We start from the raw sequence: 7785 nt of genomic DNA, 5'->3' as shown, positions 1-7785 counted from the left end.
TATTCAACCACCTGAAAGTCGCTGTATTTCCAGTATCAGTTGTGTTTTTTTGTTTTTAAAACACCTGGCCCCGTGTGAGGGTTGAAACTCACGACCTTCAGATTATGAGACTGACCGCCTGCCTTACTGCGCCAACGGGGCTAGCAAGCACTCTCGATGGTTTGGAAAAATTTCGTAAATTTGGTCTTCAATCTTAATAAAACAATGTATGGTGGAGACTTATGTACTCCCATACTTTGCCAAACTTTGCGTAGGAATCGGCGTACGCCCCGTCCTACGCCGGTTTTAGGTCGTATGCACGTTTCAGAATGAGGGCCAATGTGACCACAATAAAGTTCTTGAAGAAAGGTTTGTACTTGTGGAGTTCTAGTTTTTTTTCCAACTCTTCTGGTCAACACTTGGTACTATTCATAACTTTTTGTCTGTAGTTCTCTATTCTTTCAGGGCTTACTCTGTCTCCCCCCTCCTCCTCCCTCCGCCTCTTTTTTTGTTTCTTGTTATGCTTGGCAAGAAGTATTATGCTTTTTTGGTCGTCTGTCCATCGCGTCAGGCCAAAGAACAGATACCAGCATGTAACTTTGCAAATCAGTGGCTCACCCGGGCCGCCATCAAGATGCCATTTGGACCTCCAGAAACTTTCTGGTAAGAAAGCACATGCAGATCCCATTCCCTCAAAACGTGAATCACAGATTTTCCCAGCACCTGCTTGATCAGACTGGGAATATGCCAAAGAAGAGTTCCACAATTCAGCCGAGGTAAATACTCGGCCCACATTCACACAGACCTAAAACTACTCACTTAATGCTGGTTACAATTTTCTAAAAAAAACAATGTCAGAGAAAAATTGCAAAGAGTGAAGGGTGTTGATAACATTTTTTAACAAGGTATTGGCCATATTGCTTCAGTAGACTGCTTCAAGATTCTTCGAGGTAAGCAGGAAGCTCACATAAATGATAGTTGCAAGGTCTACCAATGTTTAACTTTGCAACCCCAAAGCTGGTGAACCTTGGTTGCCACTGTCCCTCAAAATGTAAATCCCAGAATTTTCCTTCCCCTGATTATAGACAGCAGAGCAGAGTGGCGCAGCGGAAGCGTGCTTGGGTCGTAACCCAGAGGTTGATGGATCAAACCATCCTCTGCTGATGCAGGTCCCTGGATGTTATACAGTAAATACTTAAGACCCTGACAGATTGTAGCTGAATTTCCTTGATGGAAAATTGCTAGAACTCTGTGTTTCATGGCTCGTTGGGTCTGGGTTATGATTCTCGCGTTGGGTCCAATAGGTCGCTGATGAGACCACTTTGCATGAATTAAATAATCGGTTTATTTATTGAGTGTGATGGAAAGAGTGTCATCGGCGTGGCAAATTCATCACGATTTTACTATCACTTTTACTGACAAAATCAAGTCTGTGTTTTGGTAAAAATATTTTGTATCAAATGAGATCAGGAAACTGACTCATTCAGTGGAGCCGTGAAAAGACCCCATGACAATCTACCTGACCATAGTCTTTCAAGTCAGTGACAAATCCAGCTGCATTTCCTTTTTCCCAAAATTCAAGTTCCAATGTTGGTAAAATGTTTTGCTTCAAAAGTAGTCTTTCGTCCAATGTAATCAGAAAGCTCAATCTGGCAGTGGAGCCATAAAAACACCAAACTACTTAACATTTGCCTTTCTAGTCACTGACTGATCACACGTACTTGATGGAAAATTGGTAATTGCTAATTGCTGAAAGTGGTTTTACGTGGCTCGTTGGTCTAGGGCAGGGTCAGCAACCTTTACCACTCAAAGAGCCATTTGGACCCGTTTCACACAGAAAAGAAAGCACTGGGAGCCACAAAACCCTTTTGAAATTTTAAATTAATAACACTGTATATAACTTTTTTTTGCCTTTGTGGCTATGTATAACAAACTATACTGTGTTACAATTATGAAATCAATGAACACTGCAGGGAAAATGAATTTCTGCATACAACAAAACATTTTTAAACTAACTCCAAAAAAAAGACGTTGTGTTGAACGTTAAATAAACACTCAATGTCTGTTTGAGTCCTTGTAGTAATGAACAAAACACCGAACTTAATTATCCACTGGCAGTAAACAAAAATGCCGTCCTCTCTCTGCGTGCCGTCATCCTTTTAACCGGCGCCGTGCAGTCAGCCCGTCAACCTGAATAATAAAATGTCTATTTCACTGACACAATGAAAAATGTGAATATTTGCAAAATAATAGGCAATTAAAATACTGATCATACTTGGTCAATGTGATTTCTCCTCCTGAACCTCAGCGCACAGCGTCTGCACATCGGGGCTGTACGCGGTCACCTTCATCTTCACACAGGACTGTAAGCTGTCATCTGTGAGGCGTGGGCGGTGTTTGTTTTTAATAAAGTTCATGTTGGAGAACACCTGCTCGCATACATATGTGGATCCAAAGATCGACAGGACTCCAAGTGCATACTTTTTCATGTTGACATAAATGTCGGGGATTGCATTCCAGTTTTCAAACACAAGTTGGTCTGGTTTGGGGAGGTTTTCAATATCACGCCATTTGTGATTCTGAGCAAGAACAGCCTTCTGACGTGAAACATCTTCAAGGTCCGCAGTCAAGCGCTTGAACTTAGACACCCACATTTCTTTGTCGGCTATGTCTGCCAGTTCCATCTCAAGATCAGGTGGACTCACCCCTGGAAATGCTGTCATATTCAACAGGGATGGATCGAGGCTTAGGGGAGTGACAGGGAAGGATAATGTGGGTTTTCCTCTCTGAACTCACTGAATCGTTTCCCGAACGATGTTTGCATTGCGATGACTGCAGAATGTAAAAATTCTAAATTGATCATGTGAGCTTCTCTGAACTCTCTCAAACTGGGGAAGTGTGACAGTGTGCCTTTCTGTATATCTCTGGCAAGCACCGTCAACTTGCGCTCGAATGCCAAAACCTCCTCCAACATGTGCCGGGCTGTGCGTCCTTTACCCTGAAGAGCTGTGTTCAGGTGCGATGTCATGTCTACCAAGAAGTGTAGCTTTTCGAGCCACACTGGCTGTTCTAGCTCAGGAAATGTGAGCCCTTTGCTGCCCAGGAAGGTTTTCACTTCCTCCAGACATGCCACAAAGCGTTTCAGCGCCTCGCCTGTGGGCAGCCACCGGACTTTGTTGTGCAGCAGGAGATCAGAATACGTGCTTTCCAGCTCGTCCAGTAACGAACGGAACTGACGGGGATTTACACCTTTCGCCATTATTTTGCTCAAAATCTGAATGACAACATTCATGACTTCTGTGCATTCCGGAAGAAATGTTTGAGCACACAGTGCTTCTTGGTGCAGGAGGCAATGAAAAGTCAGCAACTTTCTGTCCAGCGACCTCTGCAGGAAAGCCACAAAGCTGTCATGCGCTCCAGTCATACTCTGTGCTCCGTCTGTACCACTGACACCAGGTAGGTGGTATTGATTCCTTTTGATCTTAAACAATTCAAGACAGCCTCACAAACGTCCTTCCCCCCGTGTTTGGCCTTTTAGTGGTATCAAGTTTACATACCGGCAGAACAGCGCTATATCACCTTCGTCTTTAGATTCATCACAAGCAATTGATTGAATTGAAATTGAATTGAAATTGAGTAGGCCACAGCTGAATTGATGTCTTTAATTTGCTGTCTGGTGATGTCTTCTGCCATTTTTATGGTTCTGTCTTTGACAGTCTTTGCAGAGAGGGACATATCCCTGATTTTCTGCACAATTTCACTCTTGTTTTTAAAGTCCTTGAACAGTACATTCTGAAATCTTAATGAAAGATTCTTTTTCTATATTCTCCATCTGTAAACGGCTTCCCGTGCCTCACTAGTTCCTGAGCGGCAACAAAACTAGCATATGTACTTGAACTTCATCCACTTCTTGAAGTGATTTTTGCTCTGATCAGTCCTCTGTGTCAGTTCCAAAACAGCTTTTTTTCTCTCATCTCCAACCGGATATTTCTGAGCAAAGGCTGCGTGTTTATTCTGGAAATGTCTTGTGACATTTGACTTTTTGTTGTTAGCTAGTTTGTCATTACATTTTAGGCACACTGGTAAACCAGTCTCGTCAGCAGTGAAAGCAAATGAATCTGCCCACGTAGCATTGAACGTCCTGTTTTCATCACATTCTTTTCTTTTCTTTGAATTCTCCATAGTTGGCCTACCTGGGGTCAAAAAGTTTAAAAAAAAAACACTCACTGGCGGGTGTCGCACATTGTGACGTGTATTAAGAGCGACAACAACAACAACAAAATAATATTTAAATATTTAAACTATTTTAGAAGTTACAAGATCGCCATAATCTTCCTAGAATTACATTTTGAACATGAACAAACTAAAATAAAATACATTTTAATTAAATACTCATTAATTATTTTCAAAAGCTGAGGAGGAGCATCAAAGAGCCGCATGCGGTTCCTGAGCCGCGGGTTGCCGACCCTTGGTCTATGGGTATGATTCTCCCTTAGGGTGCGATAGGTCCTGGATGAGACCACTTTGCATAGAAGTGGAAGCATGGATTGAATAATCTGGTTTATTTATTGAGTGTGATGGAAAAGAGTGTCATTGCCCCCGCAAATTCATCACGATTTTACTATCACTTTTTACTGACAAAATCAAGTGTGTGTTTTGGTAAAAAAAATTGTATCAAATGTTTCCTGTTGTCAAATGATATTGGAAAGCTGAATCGGGCCGTGGAGCCATGAAAAGACCCCATGCCAATCTACCTGACCATAGTCTTTCAAGTCAGTGACAAATCCAAGCTGCATTTCCTTTTTCAAGCTGCATTTCCTTTTTACCAATATTCAATTTCCAATTATGGCAAAAGTAGTCTGTCGTCCAATAGATGGTGGAAACTAGGCTTTTCTGCTGTCACTTCTGACCGAAAAATTCAAGTTCAAATGTTGGTAAAATGTTTTGCTTCTAAAGTAGTCTTTCGTCCAATATAATCAGACAGCTCAATCTGGCAGTGGAGCCATAAAAACACCACATGCCAAACAAACTACTTAACAATTGCCTTTTGAGTCACTGACTGGTCACATTTACTTGATGGAAAATTGCTGATAGAATAATTTTATGTGTCTCGTTGGTCTAGGGGTATGATTCTCACTTTGAGTGCGAGAGGTCGCGGGTTCAACTCCCGGACGAGCCCTGAAGCAGGGCACTGTTCCAACCATAATCTGTACTTTAAAATCCAGTTTATGTTAAATTAACCCAGATTAGGAGCCAGCACAATTGTAGTACAGCATGTTGGCAATTTTTCATATCCTGCTTCAACTACATGCTACAAAAACAACTGAGAAAAAATATAAGGAACAAACAAGCAGGACATGACTCTCCTTGATCATTGGTCTAGGTTTATGATTCTCGCTTATGGTGTGATAGGTCCTGGATGAGACTACTTTGCATAGAAGGGGAGGCATGGATTGAATAATCTTGTTTATTTATTGAATGTGATGGAAAAGAGAGTGTCATACGCAAATTCATCAAAATACTACTATCACTTCTTAGCTTTCCAGCCGCTGCATTTATCAATGTACGATCATTCTTACGCTCTGATTGGCGTGATACGAACGTTTCATGAATATCACGTAAATCCTGTCGTAAGAGGATTTCTGCGCTCATATCTAGCCCACCTCTTTTTTTTGTTTCATGTTATGTCTCGGCAAGAAGTATTATGCTTTTGGGTCGTCCGTCCAGCTCTACATCAGAATCAGAAATTCTTGATTGATCCCTAAAGGGAAACTCTGGAGAAAACCTTCTCCTTCGAGCCGGATTTGAACCAGCGACCTAAGGATTTCAGCTACATGCCTCTACAGTCCTCCGCTCTACCAACTGAGCTATCGAAGGGAGCTAGTACATATACACACACTTCCTATTCTTTTGAATGTGATAACACAGTACCCCCTGGAGGGACTTTCAGTGATAGAGAGCGTTTTCAGTCTCAATGCCCAGATGTATTACAAGATTTGAAGTAAACATTGTATTGCCAAGTGATGGTGGTATAGTGGTGAGCATAGCTGCCTTCCAAGCAGTTGACCTCGGTTCGATTCCCAGCCATCGCAGTAGCTTTATTTGAGTTGAGTTACTTTTTTTACAAGAAGTCAGCTGAAAGGTTACTTGCCCAACCTGGTTTGATAAAATCTCTTTTAGTAGCATGGTTATGGCCAAAATGATAATGACAAATACTTTGATCAATATGGAGATCACAATTACTTGTGGATTTTCTTCTCCAAAGTGCTGGAAAGGAAGTTTTCACCAATTGTTGAACCTCAGGTTAAAAAGGAACAATCCCAGCAAGGTATTTGTCATACTAAACTATGACTGTCATGATTTTTGTCATACTATACTAAAACTTTTATGAATTTGTTTACATACTATACTATGACTTTTTTCAACATACTACGACATTTTTTGAAAAAGGGGAATTAGCTCAAATGGTAGAGCGCTTGCTTAGCATGCGAGAGGTAGCGGGATCAACGCCCGCATTCTCCAGAGGACTTTAGATTCTTCTTGTTTTACAACAAGAACTATAAATCTGGACTTTTTATGACATACTACACTACGACTTTTTATGAATATTTAGACATACTATACTATGACTTTTTATGACATTTTATGAATATTTTGTCATACTATACTATGGCTTATATGAATTTTTGACATATACTATAACTTTTTATGAATATTTCGACATCCTATACTATGAATTTTTTCAACATACTATGCTATGAATTTTTTTGACATACTATACTATGAATTTTTATGATTTTTTATGATTTTTGACATACTATACTATGACTTTTTTTTTTTTTCCAACATTATCTTTATTGGTTTTTCAACAGTGTTTCCAACAATACACAAGGCACAAGTGTGCTCCCACATCAGAGGAAAGTCCAGGGTAGTTAGGTTAATGTTCAATATTCAGCTCCTTTCCTTGCATGCCAGGTTTTTATAGAATATTTTAGAGCAGCACTTATTACATATAAAATATATGAGAAAAGGAAAACAACATCCCTCACCCCAACCACCCTGAGAAAAAACAACAAATACAACAATAACGGTTTCTCTATTTTCCAGGAGTTAGCCCAAATTATTTTAGTATTGTACGTGGTTCAGAGAACACAAACTCAAATGTACAATTCAAAGTAAAGTAGTCAATTATACAAATAAAAAAGATTATTTTAGGACACTGCAGAAGACCAACCGCTACTATAACTCACCCGCCACCCTCATATCTATGTTTTTTATATATTCCATAAAAGGACCCCAATATTTTGAAATAGCGATAGTTTCCCTTTTATAATGAAAGAGATCTTTTCCATTGGTAAGGTTGTGGATATTTCAGTGATCCATTTAATGAATTTTGGTTTACTGGTACTCTTCCATGAGAGCGCTATGACCCTTTTTGCAAGTAGGAAACATAAATCCAAGGCAGTAATAATTTTTCGGGACATATGATGTTCGTCAGGATATAAACCTAGGATGAACAACTTGGGGTCAAGAACTAACTTTATACCTAGTATCGTCTCTAGAGCTTGTTTTATCTCCCTCCAGAATTGTAAAACTTTCTTGCATTTCCAGATGCAATGGAAGAATGTTCCTTTTTCTTCTCCACATCTAATACACAAGTCTGGGATGGCACCATTGTATTTATTAAGCTTTTCTGGCGTCACATAAGTTCTCATTAGCCAATGATATTGCAGTACTTTGAGGCGTGTATTGATAGTTTGTGTTTGTGCTTCAGCACACGCCTTCTCCCAGTCTTCCAAAAGCAAG

At 40.1% G+C, this 7785-nt stretch overlaps 2 non-coding genes across 2 annotated transcripts; one reads left to right on the top strand and one right to left on the bottom strand.

Moving 5' to 3' along the window:
* Positions 1–5086: 5086 nt before the first annotated feature.
* On the top strand, positions 5087–5158 carry trnas-uga (transfer RNA serine (anticodon UGA)). Its single transcript has one exon. It is a non-coding gene; the product is annotated as a tRNA-Ser (tRNA).
* A 610-nt stretch (positions 5159–5768) lies between these two features.
* On the bottom strand, positions 5769–5856 carry trnay-gua (transfer RNA tyrosine (anticodon GUA)). Its single transcript is given in 2 exon segments — positions 5769–5804; positions 5820–5856. It is a non-coding gene; the product is annotated as a tRNA-Tyr (tRNA).
* Between the last annotated feature and the right edge of the window lie 1929 nt (positions 5857–7785).

Source organism: Etheostoma spectabile, unplaced genomic scaffold (assembly GCF_008692095.1).
Source record: "Etheostoma spectabile isolate EspeVRDwgs_2016 unplaced genomic scaffold, UIUC_Espe_1.0 scaffold00018510, whole genome shotgun sequence".
NCBI lineage: Eukaryota > Metazoa > Chordata > Actinopteri > Perciformes > Percidae > Etheostoma > Etheostoma spectabile.
Note: the sequence above shows the minus strand (reverse complement) of the source record. Positions and strands in the feature narration are given on the sequence as shown.